Source organism: Otolemur garnettii, unplaced genomic scaffold (assembly GCF_000181295.1).
Source record: "Otolemur garnettii isolate 467f Iridium unplaced genomic scaffold, OtoGar3 scaffold00001, whole genome shotgun sequence".
Classification (NCBI taxonomy): Eukaryota; Metazoa; Chordata; class Mammalia; order Primates; family Galagidae; genus Otolemur; species Otolemur garnettii.
The window spans coordinates 6222351-6241564 of record NW_003852396.1 but is presented as its reverse complement, the minus strand read 5'-3'; positions in this window follow the sequence as shown (position 1 = coordinate 6241564).

The window sequence follows — 19214 nt, the reverse complement described above, 5'->3', positions numbered from 1 at the left end:
CTGAAGCTGTTGACCACAGAGGATTCCTCTTGTCCTCTTCTTCTATAAGGATGTTGCCCAGAATCCCATCCAGAATTCCATCCAATCTTGTTCTCCTCTTGCCCAGCCTACATATTTTCCCTAATTTCCAGACCCATATTTCCAGAAGATTATTAATATTATACATACCTCAAAGTTAATATTTACTAAATTAAGTTCATTATCTTTCTTCCACACTCTCCAAGTCATCCCTCTCTCAAAAGTATGATTGTCTTTTTTTTTTTTTTTGAGACAGAGCATCAAGCTGTCACCCTGGGTAGAGTGCCATGGCATCACAGCTCACAGCAACCTCCAACTCCTGGGCTCAAGCGAGTCTCCTGCCTCCATCTCCCAAGTAGCTGGGATTACAGGCGCCCACCACAATGTCTGGCTATTTTTTGGTTGCAGCTGTCGTTGTTTGGCCAGCCCAGGCTGCATTCGAACCCACCAGCTCAGGTGTATGTGGCTGGCACCTTAGCTGTTTGAGCCACAGGCGCCGAGCCAGTATGACAGTCTTCATATACTTCTGCCCATCCCTCATATCTTCCATCCATTTGAGAGCATTGATTGTAGAATTAATGCTGAATGGCTTAAATTAATCTCAGCTGTGCTACTTATTAGCCATGAGACCCCAGAAAAGTCACTGAACCTCTCTGTAATTCCATTTCCTTATCAATAAAATAAGTCTTGACTATACTATTTCACAGGGTGCTTGTGTGCCTGTGAGGATTATACACACACACACACACACACACCTCAGAACAGTTGTGTGCTAGACATGACATAACCATTCTCTATTATGGGCACTGTCAAACCTTACAGGAGGATCTACTGGCTCCAACCTTACTGACTTCACCCATTGCCATTGCATTACTGCAGACCTTCATCGTTTTATACTTGACAACACTTTCCACCACACTATCATGGCAGGTTGACTTGTCTGCTTGCCCTTCTGGATGATGGTTCTTTTGGCCAGGGGCCATCATTTTACTCATTTTTGTAACCTGGAAGCCTAATAATGGGTCTAGCACATGGTAGTTACTCAACAGATATTTGTCAGAAGGAAGGAAGAAGAGGGGAATAAAGGGAAGGAGAGAGGGGGAGACAAAAGAGAGAAGAAAGAAAGAGAAAGAAAAGGAAGGAGAGAGAAAGAAAAGGTAAATGAAAGGAAGGGGGGAAAGAAAACAAACGAAAGAGAAAGAATGAGAAAGAAAGGAGAACAAGCTGACTTTCTTTCCAACAGTTTCTTGCTCTTGAGCCCCCCCTTCCATACTGTTAGGAGAATTACCATTTTTAAAGCAAATTGTTCACATTTAAACGTCCTTTAAGAAGCTTGGTTAATTCCCCAATAAAGGTTAAAAAGGAAAATTCATACCTAGAACTTCTGTTCTCTAATTATCTTTCTAAAATTAACTTCTGCTACCACTTCCCTACTCATCTATCCCATAATCTAGAGACCCTAAATTTCCTGCTACTCCCTCAACCTGTCAAGAGATTTCTTACACTTAGGGCTAATAATCCCTTTTCCCTGGATAGCTACAGCTCTTCCTTGCCTGGCAAAGTCTTATTACTTATCTTCCAAATCCCAGATTCTTCACTGTGAAGCTTTTTTAGATTCCTTTAAATTTAAGTCTTCCACAGACATCTGTCTATCTTTCTATTGTAACAGTTATCTGGATAAGTAGTTTTTAAAGAAAATATATTTATATAGAGAGAGACTGGTGCTCTTTAGGATGAGGGGTTATGTTTTACTCCCCCAACTTCTGACTTATAGGGGGCTCTTCATGACTGTTTCTTGAATAAATCAATGAATGAATGAAAGCACTGATCTTTCTCATTTTGTTTGAGCAATAGTTTGCAAACTCATCTCCAGATGAGAATCATGTTGATTCAAAAGAATCACTAGACAAGTGAATTAAAGGATCTAACCATCAGAGATTCCAAACCAATAGTCTGCAAGTACCACCTAATAATCTGTATCTTAACAAATTCCTTAAGTAAGATCACGTATGCAAGTTTTTTCCTGTAAAAGTATGTCCAGCTAAAGGAGTGAGACCTGAAACAGAACTGAAGCTCCTGTCTTCATGAAAATTTTGTGTGATTTAAGAGAAGCACAGATTCTAATATGTAATAAATCACTGTGGACACTAGTGAGGCCTTTTAAGGAGGGTTCTGAATTTAATTAGAAATAAAGAAGAATTTATTGATCATGTATTAACCTCTAACAGTATACATAGGAAAGTTATAGAGATATTTTTTAAAAGACGTAAGCGGTCATCATTTAAGGATATTTAAAAATAACTGCTGGAAGACAGGGCTTGACAAACATGTCCTTTTACATCTTGGCTTCCAATATACAACTAGATCTTAGTTCCAACAAATAATTACAGTGGAACCTTTGTAAGTTGACTACCTAGGGGACTGTAACAAACTGGGCAACATATGGAGGTGGTCAACGTAGGGAACTATGTTGGTATGGTACTGCTATGTGTATGTGATCCACGTCTGGTCTGTGAAAATTAGGTCAACTGACGGAGGCAGTGAATGGAGGGAGGTGGTCACCTATGGAGGTTCTACTGGATATGTAATCTTTTGCTTAATACAATTCAGACAAAATGCAGCTATATCAGAAACCCAGAAACTGAATCATTACAAGGATTTTGAGTTTCAAAATGAAGTGTGGGATTCCATTTAAACATTAACTAAGACCAATGGATCTTGAGGGCTTCAATTCAATGTCTCATGATGGGACTTTCCTGTATACTTATTTTAAATGGTTTATCAAATTATCAGTCAGAATCTATCAAAGAAAGTCTGAGAAATGCTTCCCAAAGTTTCCTGTGTTTAGACACTTTCTGTATCCCTGAACATGTCACATACTTGCACACACCAATGCCTTTATATTTTTCTTGCCCCTCCATGGCCAGTCCATCCCTCTCTCTTCGCCTGGCAGAATTTCATTCATCCTTCAGACACACCTGAAATATGCAGTTCTCTTTGAAAATACATGTGACATTTCCCCATTGCTCTTACTTAACAAAATGAAGGCAAATCTTTGAGACAAAAAGAGAAAGAACAAGGGACAGCGAGAGAGCAAGCCGCTTTAAAATTTAAGAGCCTAAATGGCCAGATCATGGACTTTTACCATGACGTCTGTTTTGCTAAACAGGAAATACAGTGTCAGAGAAGTGAGCAGCATATAGACTCTGTGCATGTGTAACTCACCACGTACAAGAGGCAGCCCCACAGCAAGTTCAACTGGCTGTGGTGGGAAGGATGTCAGAGAAGTGAGCAGCACGTAGACTCTGTGTATGTGTAACTCACTACGTACAAGAGGCAGCCCCACAGCAAGTTCAATGTGCTGTGGTGGGAATGTCAATCCAGGGGCTGACATTCATCAGTTGTGGCAGCTTACATCATTCATAAAACATCTTTCTGTTTCAGTTTCATTAAATTAAAAACAGTATTGAGTTCATCTTGGATGGTATGAAGGTTAAAATGGGTAGTGAATGGGCAAAGGTAGTGCTGGATGCAAAAATGTCTAAAAAAATAACAGGAAATATCTAATGTTATCTAGGCAGTGTCAGAGCCTTCAGACTTTTCCTGAATTAGGGGCAATCTATTTTCAGTTCAGACTTTAATAATGAAGTTACTTTTCCCATCAAAAAAAGCAATTCCCGAGGCTGGATGTAGAATAAAGAACGCTAATGGAGCAGGCTGCAGAGAGCACGGATGTCAGAGGGGCCGCGTGGAGCAGGGCAGAACGCCACTTCTCAGCCGGGACGCCAAGTATTTACGCAGAGTGGGGTGAAGAGAGCAAATGTTCCTGCTAGTAAAACGAATAACGTTTCTGAAATGGACTTTGAGGAAATGCAGATGCTAAAAATCAGAGTATTTTGGTAAATAAGTTTTAAAAATAAAAGATGCTTATCCCAGCATAGGAAGTCAACAGTTTTATGAACCCATCCTGCACTTCTTTAACTCCAGTTGGTGCAAGGCTCTGTGACCATAGTAAAGGGAGAGTCGCCCAAGAAGCTGTGGCAGAGACCAGCCAGCAGACATCAAGGACAGGGAGAACTGAATAACAAGAGCACAAAAAAATATCAGCTAGATGAGATCTGTCTACTTTTTTGTTTAAACAAATAAAAACACGGAATAACTAGCCCTGTGAGGATGAAAGGGAACTTGAAATTAGCACGGGGGACAGTTGATACATAATTGGGGGACAGTTTGACATACGTAATTTGTCTCTTAGTTGCCTAGTGCTAGTATCAATAGTATTGGCACAGTCTTTCTCAATACCTTTCTTTGTTTTTTACAAAATTCAAACTCCCCCTACCGATGTTTGATACTGCTAACTAAACGATCGTTACCTATCCACTGCAGTAACATGTTCGGTGTCCAGAATGGGCCCCTAATCAACGTGTGGTTACAGAATGTAGTTGGGGAGCAAACATTCATACCGGCACATCTGCAAGTCTTTAAAAGCAACTTCAGGAAAAAATTAAGATAAACAAAGAATATTAAGGAGGCTTGTTCATTCACAGTCTTCTGTTCTTCTGCTAATGTAGATACAAGTTCCATGGGGTAAGATAAGTTATGGGTTACCACTAAGCTTTAAAAATAGGCTGTATGTAATTAACTAAGGATGAAAAAATGTTTTGCTAGAGTCTAGGTTTGAAAAAAAGGGAGAAAGGAAACAGTATGTAAGTTTAGCATGCCCAAACTTCCTCAATAGAACACCATGACCCAGGGCATCAAAAGATAGAAATATTTCAGGCCATTTCTGTTTTAAAAAAAACCATCAGCCTTTTTGGTTTGAAGCCATTGCTCTTCCTGACTTACTTCATACAAATAAATAACACAGAAAAACTGAAGATTGCAAAGTACGTTTGAAGAAGGCTCAAATGATTTTTAGTGGAATATTATGTGCCCAAAATATGAGGAGTTTAAATTAGCAGCTTAAAATGTTCCGTTTACCACACATCACAGGAAGTCAGTCTTTTTTGGGTTTCTCTTTGGCTTCATTCCTCCAAACCCTTGGCCGCTGAACTGCTTGTTCCAGGTCATCAAACTCCTTAATAATTTAAACTCCCAAACTCAGACTGAGAAACGATATGGCTGGCTACATGCTGCTATCAATTCCAGCAGCAGAAAAACTGATGCAACCCCCACACTCACACGTACGCACCCCCACCATGCATGCACACAATTCCTTCAGAAGCAAAGACTGAATCTGTATTGCCACAAGGACATGTACAAAGAGGAATTTTAATATGTAAACCAATATATGGCAACGATGCAAAAGCCCAATTGAATGTTCAGGTTTTAAATTCTTTACGGTTCTCCCTCGCAAAGTCAGTTGTTTCACCTCATCTCAGATCTCTGGCTGACACATGGCCCTGTATCTCTGCTTCACATAAAACTAAGTACACCTGCCTTTCCTAATGTGAGCTCTAAGGAAAAATCAGTCCCATAAGACATTAACTGTTACAAAGAGAGAAGAGAATCTCATGATCAAACAGGGCACTGCTTAGTTAAATAAAGCTAAATGGCTAAATGGGCTTTGAGGTTTTGTTTGCTAATGGGTGGAGGGGTTTTTCACAAATGTTAATATATATTGTTAATAAAATGTTAATGTACATTGTGAATTGGGAAATAAATAGGGCAGAATCAATAGTAAAAGTGGCAATTCTAAAATTTCCCAAAGGTGTTTGAACATCCCCCCAAATTGTTTAAGCATTTCCCAAAGATGTTTGAACATCTTATGAAGGTGGTGTTAGGAGCCAGACACGGTGGGAAAACGGCACGTTCTTTGCATCCAGGACCCCCTAGTGTCCAATACCCACCCCTACCCCCATTTATCATTCCTCTCACAGCCCCAGTGGCTCCCAGTGCCCTCATGTGCTCTGGACTCCTATAGTTACTGGTTACTAAAGCCTAATTTTTCTCCAATGTGGGCAATTATTAATTTTAATTCTATCTGGTCACCCTTGGTAAAGCGCTGTGGCATCTTTGTTCACAGCAACCTCAAACTCTTGGACTCAAGTGATCTTCTTGCCTCAGCCTCACAAGTAGCTGGGACTATAGGCATCTGCCACAATGCCTGGCTATTTTTTAGAGACTGGGGTCTCGCTCTGGCTCAGGCAGGTCTTGAACCTGTGAACTCAGGCAATCCACCTGCCTTGGCCTCTCAAGTGCTAGGATTACAGGCAAAGATTTTTCTTTATAACATCAGCAAAAGCTAGAATTTTTTTTGTTGTTTGCTATATGTTAGGCATGAGCTAAGCTGCATATATTTTTCATATTTTTAAATTAAATTTGTATAATATCAGATTCATATGAGTGTAATATGTAACATATTTTATGCATAAAAATAATTATTTTAATTAATGAAAATAATTCACCATGCAGACTAAGAATGGTAACATTATAAATACATTAGCATCTACTTAAATGTTCACCTCTTTTCTAATCCTCCTGCTACCCTAGGAAACCACTCTCCTAATTTTAGGATGTATTTTCCCTTGATTTTAAATTGTTAAAATTTCCAAGTGTGTATATATCCCTAAATGTTATGTTTACTTTTGCTTATTTCTGAGATATATAAAAGTAGAATTATACCCCATGTAATCTTCAATGACTTACATTTTTCCCTAAATAGTATTTTCTAAGATATACCCATATTGTGTGTAGCTAGAATCTGTTCCTTTTTGCTGCTACATAGTATTTTATTGCATGAATATACCACCTTCATCTATTTTCCTCTTAATGGACATTTAAAGTGTTTCTAATCTTTTTGCTATTATAATGATATTATGAATATTATTGCACATATAGATTTTTATTAAGGCATATAATTAGGAGAGAAATAATAAATCTTATTACATGAAACTGCTAAACTTTAAATATAAATCCCAAGCAGATTGTACCTGTTTACATTCTTATCTATTACATATATGTATAATATATATATATATACCACATATGTACATATATATACAGGGTGGCCATCGAGTTCATGTGCAATCTTAAATTGCATACTATTTTAAATTACACACAAACTATGGCCACTGTGTGTGCAGATATAGATTTAGATGTAGATATTCAGAGTTCTTAGTCCTCATCATTTGAAGTTATTTTATTGGTGGATATGAGTTTAGATTTATTACAAAATCTTAGTGAGTTAAGCCTCTTATCTTTACGTGTTGACTCCCATTACGTCAAAGATCTTTTTATCAAAGATGCATTTTTATGATATTATTATAACTATCCTCACTTTTTTCCTTCCTCCTTTTTGGCTAGTATTTTCTAGGTATTTATTTTTCTAATCTTTGACTTTTATGCTTTCCATACTTACATTTCCTAGTCTTCAAAAATGACATATAAACAAATTCTACTCTTTATGTTTACTGAGATCACTGACACATTTGAGTTTGTTACACAAATACACACATATATGAGACTCATCTTACTCTTTTGTTTCTACTTGTCCTGCTTTTTTAATAGACTTATTTCTCAGTTTCATTTTCATTGAATAATTATGGCTGTTACAAATTTTTTCTTTTGTGGTTACCCTAAGAATTACGTGATACATAATTATATTTTAAAACGCTAAAATTATTCAGTATCTTAAATCCTCAAACAATAAAAGAACTCCAGAATCTTGCTACCCAAGAGGCCTCCTGTGAGAGCTTGTCCAAAGTGCACATTCTCACACTCACTCTAGACCAGCTGTTGTGGCCCTCCTGTTGCAAAAGGATGGACTCCAGCCACAATTTGGTTTGGGTGTTGACTCTGATGGTACCATACATACATGTGCACACATACACAAATAAAAAAGTTTATTATCCATATAGTTAAGCTTACTGGAGGAAGTAGAATGTATCCAAAATAAGTTCAAAAATGGCTACAAAGACACCAGCGTGGATGACCACAATCACCAGCACTGGGAGTCTTTTTACTATAACTTTGGTTTGTTAGCTGGATCTGCAGCCTGCTGGCCAGCTTTCAAGCTGTTCCTGTTTGTGCTGCATTAGCTGAGTTCTCCCAAGCCTTCCTTATAGATGTAACAGATCTAAGTCAGAAGTTATAACTGGTATTTAGAGGCAACTGGATGGTATCACTTGTTAAAGGGACCCCAACTCTTATGTGTCCGTCATCCCAGACTGTGTCTCAGATTGAATTGTGCATCTTGATTCCAGCGTGAACCATGTTGGATACCAGGCTCAAGTGAATGACTTATTACTCTGGACCCATTGGTTCTATGCCCCGAGCAGGTGTTAGCACCATTCAATGAAGCACTCAGAGAAAGCACTGATACCATAGGCCAGGGCACACTGGTGTGCCGTGAGAGGATCTCAGGTGTGCTGCGAAAATTTTCAAAGATCAATTAAGTTATTTTAAAGGAAGTTCAAAGCACAGTAAGTATACTCTTTCTTTACTTTTTTTTTTTGATCAACATAATGAAAATGTTCCATGAGAGTTTAACTATAAGTTCAAGCATGCCATGAAATTAAAAAGGTTGAAAACTACGGCTCTGTGAGGCTCTCAGCCCCTGGGGTGGCCACTCAAATGGAAGAGCAGCCACTGCCCACACACTGCGGCCACACCTCTAGAGATGCGGACCGCTCATTGGTGCTTCTGAGACTGTTCAGCCTCTCTCACCAAAAATGAGGGTCGGGGGGAGAATGTCCTTCTCACTGACGTGGGGTGGCCAAGGCTGATTCCACCACTGCCACGAGAGAAGCCCCAACCCTGACGGCACTGATTTTAGGCTGTTCTGAAGAATAGGAGCAGGGTAAAGTGAAACTCCTGACCCCCCACGTAAAGCCTTAACACCAAGAAGACAGACAGGCCGACAGGAGGAAAGAAAAGAAGGAAGAGCAAAAAAGAGAGAGAAAAAAGAAAGAAACCCGGGAGGAGAAAACAAACAAACAAAACACTGAAGCAGAAGTCCACAGGTTGACTTGACTGTAAATCCAAAGTTACTAAAAACATCTGCACATACAAAGTGAAAGGGAGCCAACCAGCTTTTGCACCTCTACAGTAGAGGTTCTAAGTTCACTTTAATATCTGCTGAAAGATAACAACTGGCAAACCTCAGGGCCTTCATCAGTACTGTGGCCCAAATTACAGTTACACCTTTAGTTATACCACTAAATTTAAAAAACATATTCCCGATAATCTTAGGGGAGTTGTTGAACATAAAATAGAGGACAAAGAAGTATGCCTCACCTTCGTGATCAGAATTATTTATTGCCTTTTTTAGATTCCCCATGACCATAGACCCACTGCCTTACAATACCCCATACTGGGCATGGACGCTGTAACACAGTGGGTAATCAATTAAAATTAAATTAAACCTTTGGCCCTTACAAGCTGGATTGGTAAAATAGAATCTGATGGGCCAGCTCTCCATAGTTAAAATAGCTAATAGTGGCTAACGTAAATGAAAACAGGGAATTTAAGAATTAAAACCATTATGTAAGAAAGTGTTATCGGTACTGCTTCCCCTATTTAGCTCTATTTTTCCTATTCTTAAAGTTGAGAAAAATGAACGGTGCCTCACAGTATTTGACCACAATCTTAAAACTGTAATCCCACCCACTGTGGAATTCCTACCCAATACTATTGAAATTACTGGCTCTGTCTAATCAGCAACTGATATTATAGACTTGCCTGATGTTCAGGATCTATTTCAACAGCTTCTCATCACAAATTGCCTATATCTTCAAAGTAACACAGTACATTTTGGGGGCCTCATTCTGTTTCCCCCCAATTCTCATACTGAACTCCTAACCCTCAGTACCAAGTATATGTCTGTATTGGAGTAATAAAGGTACAATGAATTCATATGGGTGAGCCCTAATGTAACAATGACAGGTGTCCTTATAAGAAGAAAGTAGGACTTAGGTGATACACAGATGGAGGATGAAAAATAGAGGCCTCAGGCTCAATCCTACTGGGTGACACCTTGACCTTAAACTTCTAGTCTCATAGACACCCAACATACGACTTATTTATATTGTCTCCATGTGACAAGAGATTCCCAGTGTTCATTACCCAAAGAGCCCAGTCTTATACAAAGAATAGTTTCTGCCATAGGTCAATCCAGACAGCCAGACCCTGGGCAATAGTACCCGAGTCAGAGGAAATGTGCAGGCAGGGCTGATTATCGCATACTGGCTGTTAGAGTCCATTCATGCTGCTCTATCAAAATACCGCAGACTGGATCATTTATAGGAAATAAAAATTTATTTCTTACAGTTCTAGAGGCCAGGAAGTCCAAAATCGAGGTCCCAGCACTCGTGAGGCTGCTCTGTTCCAAGATGGTGCCTTGCTGCTCCCTCGTCCTCAGCGGGAGGGTCGAGCGTCAGGAGAGCAGGAGGGCGCGCCTTTAACCGTGAACTCAGTGTGCAAATCCTGCTCCTGAGTGCACAGCCCTATGACTTAATCACCTCCCAAAGGCCACACCTCTTAATATGGTGGCACTGGGAATTGCCTTTGACATGAATTCTGGAGGAGACCGGAACTGTCACACCATAGCAATGACCAAGGCACTCACCTTACTTCTCAGCATATGTAATGTTTGGCTCTTGAATAAATGAAACTTCCCCCTTCCTCACTGGCCTCAGACTACAGGCCTCACAGACACCATAATGGCTTAAGTTCAAAATCAAATTAAATATGGCCATGTTTTAGTTATCAATCACATAGGAGGGGTGAATTGTAATAAAAACCTGACTCCAAGTTTTTTCTTTTTTATTGAATGGTAACTATGTACATTAATGCACTTCTGGGGTACAGTGTGGTGCTTTCACACACGTTTTTTTCAATGTTTGGCTGCTGACAACATTTCAACTTCACTCTGTTTCCTCTGCACATCCCTAACCAGCCGAGTAAGAAGGCCCCGGTTCTCCCTCCTTCCATCAGCGCCTCCAACTCTAAAACCACACAGAGGCCCGGCCGCACCCCTGACCAACATAAAACTTCCAGCCTGTTTCCTCTTCTAGCCTCTCCAGCCAGTTTTGGAATGCTTGGGTGCCCCTGCTTTTCCCGGGAAGCCTCACTATATGTGTAATGAACTTTTTCAGTCCCTCTTTGTGTCTATGGAGGGGGTCCGTCGTCATCGCCTTGACATTTGAACCAAACCTTGGGTAGGGACCCATCCTACATCTTCAGAGTAGCTACACAACCCACTGAGTGAGAATTCACAGGTGAACAGCGTGTTGGGCACTGTTCTGGAACGCTGTATAGTTCCATTCTCTTTTTAACCTATAAATAAGACATCCTATTTTTATTACCTCATAAAGACCATGTTTACCAGGATGTTTACCGTTTTGTGTGAGCACCATTTCTTCTTCTATCTCCTTCCATCGCCAGCCTTCTCTCTGGTGTCCAACCTTTACTTTCCCTCACTGCACATTATAAGAATAAGACTGGTTTGGACCACACCTTAAATACACCAACACTAAGGAAAGTTGATCAGCAAACAAAGGTCTGTGCATACTTCTGGTGACATCTGAAGTCACAGATCAGCAAAAAAGTGCTCACAGATTCAGCATTTGGCCCTCGGGCCAGTCACACATCAGACTCCCCTGCTGAGCCGTTCTTTTCTCTTACAGCTTTGGTTGTAGTAGCCTCTTTATAGATGGTCAATCTTCCTTGTCTCTGCGGCTGCGTTTATGAGCTTCTCTTTGGTTTCACACTGTTCCATCACAAAGTGTGAAGGTATAGGCTGTTTTTCTTTTGTTTTTTCCTCCTAATTAATCCTGCACGGTACACTTACTTAGCTTCTCTTATGGTAGATTCATGTTCTTCTTTTATTTTGACCCATTATCTCTACAAATATTTCCCCTTTCATTTCTTCTAGTTGGATTTGTTGGTAGTTCCTTCAACTTAGATTGAACTTTATTCTTTCCTCCATATTTCTAAAACTTTCTTCTTCATTTTTCCATCTTTTTGTCTTCTTCATGTACTAAAGAATTTATTTGGATTTATCTTTTAATTCACTAATTCTTTCTTCATCTGTGTCTGATTTGGTGTTTAGACTCTACATTGGTTTTTAATTTTTATATTAAATAATATATTTATAAAATATAAAATATATATATTCTTTATATGTAATATAAAGAATTCACTAATTCTTTCTTCATCTGTGTCTGATTTGGTGTTTAGACTCTATGTTGGTTTTTAATTTTTATATTAAATGATATAAATATTTATAAAATATAAAAAAAGTATATTCTTTATATATAATATAAAGAATTCACTAATTCTTTCTTCATCTGTGTCTGATTTAGTGTTTAGACTCTACATTGTTTTTTTAATTTTATATTAATTAATATAAATATAAATATTTATATAGAATAATTTTATTCTATATAACTTATATATATATCTGTATTCTTTAAATCTTTATTCTGTATATCTAGATATATTTTTCTAATATTTGTGGTCATTTTTGAGGCCTATGCTTTTACATTTTTGGTTCCACTTTTCATATTTTTAAACATTTAATTTATAGTTATATGGGTTTCTTTTGTCAATTTCCACATCTGAAGTCCTTGGGGAAATCGTCTCATTGTGTTTGCGAAATTCCAGTCATGACGGTTTTGTTTCAGTGATTTTACTGGTCTTTATTGTGAGTTAAATTTGTTTGTGCTTAATCTGTAAAAATCCTACAGCTCAAATGGAAGTTGCTATCGTCTAGAAGGGATTTGCTTTGGCTCCTGTTAGAACCAGGGGTTGCCGTCAGCCTGGAATCGCTGGAGTTTACTTTAAAGATCTTAGTCAGGTTTCCCATCTTACAACTGACAGACAACTCCGTCTCTTGATGCTTCACTGACGTCAGCACTTTCCTCTGAGGCCATTTCACTTTTCCAGTCTGTTCTTCAGTTACTGGTCACCGGTCCTACTCCAGCTTAAGTTCACATATTAATTTGCCTATTTATTTGTTGCGTAGAGGGTAACTACTACTCACAGTAGTTAAGATTTTCCTTAACTCCTATAAGTTTAACAGTGCCTTAGAATTAGAATATAGTTGATTTATAACTAAAATGCCTTGAAATTTTATCTTACTCTAGAAGCAAAAATGTAAAGATCAGAATTTCAGTCCTTCTGGTAGAGGTAGAGCCCTTCAGGGGCAAGGGGAAGCCACTCCTCTTAACTCGCAGGAGAAACCTCCTTCCCAGCCTACACTTCACGGGGCGGCATTCCCACACCTGTGAGCAACAATAGGAGAGTCATCATTATGTAATTTTTCCAGATTTTATTCTTTGCATTGTCTGGAATTATATTTTTATTAAAAATGTTCTTATTTTTCACATGATTGTGACTATCTCTATTGTTTATTTTATTTTGTTTTGCATTTTTTGGTTTCCTTTTTAGAGCATTTACACTACTTTCAAAATGCCTTGGTATGCTGGTGATAATTACTAAAGAGATACTCTCCCAAAGCTGTTTGTGTTATCATTCCAATAAATTAAAAAACATTTTAAACTCTTTGCCTGTTTTTTTCAATATGGAGAATTGATTTATACCTTAAAGAAGATGAATTTAGATTCAGCATTTTATAACTACTAAATTTTCCTTAAATGGTACATTTTTCTTGAGCTATCATTTATAAATGGTATAATTATTGTACAGAATTTAGAGTGGCCACCTTGATATATTTCTCGTATAACCAATATGTTGTAATTACAACAGCAAAATAGTTTGAAAAGCAAAATTATTTTAGAGGAAATTAAATTTAAAAAGCCATTCCAAAGAAAGCTACGTAATAACTGTACTCGAGATGTATATAAAATGGAAAAGCTTCACAATATTATGTTTTTAAACATCTTGTAGAAAAGTGACACGGTATCTATAATTTCCTTGTTCCTTTGCTCTTATCTATAAAGCTAAAAAATTATAGCTTAAAACTTTACATGAAAAGATTATAAAATGTTAGAGTGCATAAAATGCTGAGATGCCCTGCACATATTAGTAAACTCTCAAAATATAGATTCACATCTCTTAAGGAGTAAAATTAATTTTCATAAATTATTTATTCCCACTGTAAAGGAGTGAAATCAAAATGAAATAAAGGGGTAAAAACAAAATGAAATAATTTTTATGTAATTCAAACTACTAAGAACTCTTTCAACAATCTTCCACAACAATTAACAAGACTGTATGGTATAGCCATTCTTCCCCACAGCAAGGGATTTCTGCCTTTGAATTTTATCTTTATCTTGTTTTTATGCTGTTTTATTTGCCTTAATAAAAGGTCCACTTCTGGCCGGGTGGGCTGGCTCCTGCCTATTATCCTAACACTCTAAGAGGCTGAGGTTAGATGGATTGCTTGAGCTCAGGAGCTTGAGATCAGCCTAAGCAAGAGCAAGACTTGTCTGTACTAAAAATATAAAATATTAGCTGGGTGTTATGATGGGTACCTGGAGTCCCAGCTAGGTAGGCTGAGGCAAGAGGATCCCTTTCCCCAGGATTTTGAGGTTGCTATGAACTAGGCTGACACCATGGCACTCAACAGGGGCAACAAAATGAGATTGTTTCAAAAAAAAAAAAAAAAAAAAAAGAAGGCCCCATTTCTTGTCATGACAATGGAACTGGTAGTGAGTTCACTGTTTCCATAAGCAACAACTAAAATGTGCCTGGGTGTGATCTGTGAGAAGTGGAGGCACACGAGTGCCATGTTTGCCTGGACATTCTCTGGGTGGCACAGTCAGGTTGTGGAGCTGGGAGGTGAAGCCAAGTAGAGCAGGGGAATCTCTCTGAGCTGAGACGCCAATGACTGGAGGGAGCGCACAGCAACTGAAACAGGACTTCACAGGATATGTGACTTCTCACAAATCTGCAATTTGGGCACAACTCAGTACGTATACTAAGTTTCTGTCCCATTCAGTCACCTGGGGCTGCTCAGAAGCCATGGGCTAAAATCATCTGAGTTTTGTTCACTCATGTGTCTTGTGGGTGATGCTGGAAAGATTCAAACTGTAGGAGGCTGTGGTGGAGGGCTTCCCTGGGTATCTTCATCTCTGGTGGCCTCTGTATGTAGTCTCTGCAGCATGGACATGGAGGACAGGCAAATGGGCTCCCCTGGGTATCTTCATCTCTGGTGGCCTCTGTATGTGGTCTCTGCAGCATGGACATGGAGGACAGGCAGATGGGCTTCCCTGGGTATCTACATCTCTGGGTGGTCTCTGTATGTGGTCTCTGCAGCATGGACATGTAGGACAGGCAGACTTCTCATATGTCTTCTCATATGTCTCAGGGAAACTGGCAGAGATGAACTGCCTTCTCTAATCTAGCCTGAGATGTTAGGGGGCTTCTCATCCATACATTAGAAAGGAGTCACCAAGACTGGCCCAAAATTCAAGGGGAGGGGATCCAACCCCCCATTCTTGTGAAGGATTGTGAAAACATTTGAAGCCATATCCTAAAACCATCTCAAGATCCAGAGGCACAGGTAGATTACTCTAGGATGGAAATGAAACTTAAGTTTCATGTAGAAGAGAGAAATTGATATACTGGGATGAAAAGAGGAAGTAGGATGTTATAGTAATTCTCAGAAATACGTAACTGCTAGATTATAAAAGTATACAGAACGAAGAATGTAGAGTGAATTTCAGACTATCAGCTTTGAAGAAGGAACACTTAGCCAAAACTTCTTGAAGAAGACAGTCCTTGGACTATGTCTTAAAGAAAAATAATATAGGGCCTTTTAAGGAAGAATTAGCAGGATGAGTAAGAACATCAGCTTTGGCCTTAGTTTAAAAGGCATGAGGCTGGGGATGGAAGGAACCAGGGACCAGTGAGAAGTCAAGGCTCAAAAGTTAACTGTAGAAACAGATAGGGACAGACAAATCTTCACAATGGAAACATCTGCTCTTGGGTGATTTCAGTCTAGACAGACAAACTGAATAATGACAATAAATTTGTACTACATGTATTTTTAATTCAAGGAAAATCTTTAAGAAAAAATAACGGGGTGCTCATGGGAGAAAGTAGATTAATTGAGTACGAAAGGTCTCTAAAAAAGTCTTTGTATGGAAACAAAATAGAACAAGATAGAAAATTAAGCATGAAACTACACAATGACAAGATAGAATAGGAACTCAACAGCAAAGAAAGGAGGAAGAAATGGAGTTACAATTAAGTATAATTTTCATCATCAATAAAACCTGAGTCCTCAGTTAGAATAAAGAAAGAGGAGGAGAATTTCCTTTTTGAGAGAGGGTCTTCTTTTGTGCCCCAGACTGCTATGCAGTAGTGTCCTCAGAGCTCCCTGCAACTTCAACTCCCAAGTTTTCTCCCTCCCCTGCCTCCTGGGTAGTTAGAACAACAGACGTACACCATTTCACCTAGATCATTTTTCCATTTTTTTTTTTTTAATAGAGATGGGGTTCTGGCTTTGTTTCTCAGCCTGGTCTTGGACTCCTGGCCTCAGACAATAGGAGGAGAAATTTTATTATCAAAATATTTCATTTAAAGAAGCATTAAAGGAATTATTTGACAGCAAAGAAGACAGGGGTTTTCTTAGTATGATTTTAAAGTTATCAAACTAATTTATTAAGTATAAAAAGATAGATTCTTATTTAAAACTGCAGATTCTATGAGATTTTGTTAGTATAAAACTACAGATTCTATGAGAAAGCAGTCATTACTTGTGAGAACTATAATACAAGGCCTTTTCCTAGTATACAATAACAATATTCCTGTATGTGGTAATATGCTAGGATTTCAGCATAGCCACCGTCTGATAACACTTGCTCAATACGTTTTTATAAATTAAACTAAACTCACAGCAGAAACTTTAAATGCATGAAACCATAAACTGACAGACAAAAGATTATAAACTGAATAGATTTCTGAAGGTACATTTTATTACATACATATTATATATCTAGTAACCTCAAATGAGTTAATAATAAATTCAGTAAAAAGATCTATTTGCTGTCATATATATGTGATTGTTTTTTAAATTACTTGATATAAGTTCACAGGAACATTGAGCTACTGTATGAGGCAGCTTATATATACATGTCTGACCCATAGAATAACCCTGAAAATAGGGTTTACGATTTATTTCTACTTTCTCAAGAAGACAGAAGGAGTCTTACAGAGATTCTCAGACTTCTCAGACTGGACAGTTTAAACGTGTTAAGATCAAGATTTCCACTCACCTTTGTCTTCCAAGGATGTACTTTTTTACACTGACTAATGATACATGAAAAATATGAATTTGAGGGTAAATTTCAACTGTATTAAAAAACCGTTCTACAGCGGCGCCTGTGGCTCAAAGGAGTAGGGCGCCGGCCCCATATGCTGGAGGTCGTGGGTTCAAACCTAGCCCCAGCCAAAAACTGCAAATAAATAAATAAATAAATAAATCATTCTAATCATAATTACACATGCATGTGTACGTATATACACATGCACATGAATGTGTGTGCACACAAGACACATCCCAGCACCTAAGAGGGCCAGTGTTGGAGCCAGGAAGACACATTTAGGGGAATCAAGTTACTATCATACACACGTAAAACTTATTTGTATGAATGAAACATAAACTGATGTTTTTGTTTGCACTTAATTTTTGTTCATCCTCAAAAATTCTTCTAATAGATAATATCAATCACTATAAAACCTCACTTTGTGATCTGCGGTGTTTCAAAATATTTATGTTTTTCTTTCTCAGAAACATATACATATAGGTTTACATATATACACGTATGTTTTATTTATAGCAGGTATAGGATATGCTTCTAGTATATAAATACATATATATACATTGATCTACCTCATCTGTCTGTCTGAATAGATAGAGATTATCTATTTCTCTCTGTCTCTCTCTCTTCCCCTTGCCACACACATATCATTAGGCAAGAGAAAATTGCTTAATATTATCTTTAGAGGCATCTATTAAAAAATATTTATTCCCTAATGGGCAATATTATTTCAAATTGGTATTCTGATTGAGGGAAATGGTGCAATAGTTATAGTGCTGTAGTAATGTATGCCTTACGTTTAAGATCAATTATTAGAATTAACTTAATTTTACACTTTATAATACATTTTTAAAATGAGCTAATAAGTGTGCAACTAATATCTGAGCTCATGGCGACACACAACTGGTAGTGGGCAGTCTGTAATATTTTACATACCAGGAAAAAACTTCTCTCTGAGCTTCCACGAACACATGTGGTCTAGGAGCCTGGAAGACGTTACTGATTGTGAACATGTATTCCGGGTGGGTCTGTAACTGGGACAAACGGGACCCTATTTCAGTACCAGCGTTTCTAATTCTTCTTCCAGCCCCTGCTGCCATCATATGGCTGAGAGCAAAGCAAAGCTGCGGCTTCCCCTTCTCACTCCTATTACACTCAAAGGAAAGTAAATGGGGAAATTTTTAAGGAGGCTTCACATTGAATGAGAGCTAGCAAAGCTTACTGAATTTCTCTTATCACAAAGATTAAGTAAATTATTTTTTTCAGAAGCAGCTTATTTTTTAAAGCTGACAATGGTGTATTCAGGATGAGAAAACTGCCTTAAAGAAAGCTCTGCTGATTTGTGGCTTATTAGACATAATATATTTCCTACAATTATAAAACCAAATTCATAACACTTCGATAGGAAGTTTTGGATCTAACCAGGAAAAATCTATCTCCAGAAGAGACAGAGTTGTTTTGGTGTGCTAATCTACGGCGCCACAGCCAAATCTCTTCAATGGAGGACATTTCTTGAATTATCACTTGGTGTATATGACAGTGTAAGGTCAGTCAATATGGTATAAATCCATGTCATAACAAGGCTTTACAACTCTGTGAATGTATAATTGTTACCTCTTCTATTTACCATAAAATTAGAAATATTACACTTAAACGGGATTACAACTCTATTATGCCAAAAAATTTGAAAAGGAAAAGAAATCAAACTGCTTTATTACTCTAACACGCATATTAGAAGGGAAACACAGGAGGAAGTGTAAGGAAAACAGCCTTGTAGTGAAACAGACGGTCTTCCAGTCTCCAGTTTGTCCCTGGGTACCTAGGAGACCTTGACTATCATCTCTGAAGCCACTGTTTGTAAAATGGAATAATACACAAAACTGTCAGGAGGATCAGAAATGACCCAGGAGAAGTCTCTAAGATGTAATGTGTACTGTAGAGAGGAATAGCTATTTAAATTAGATG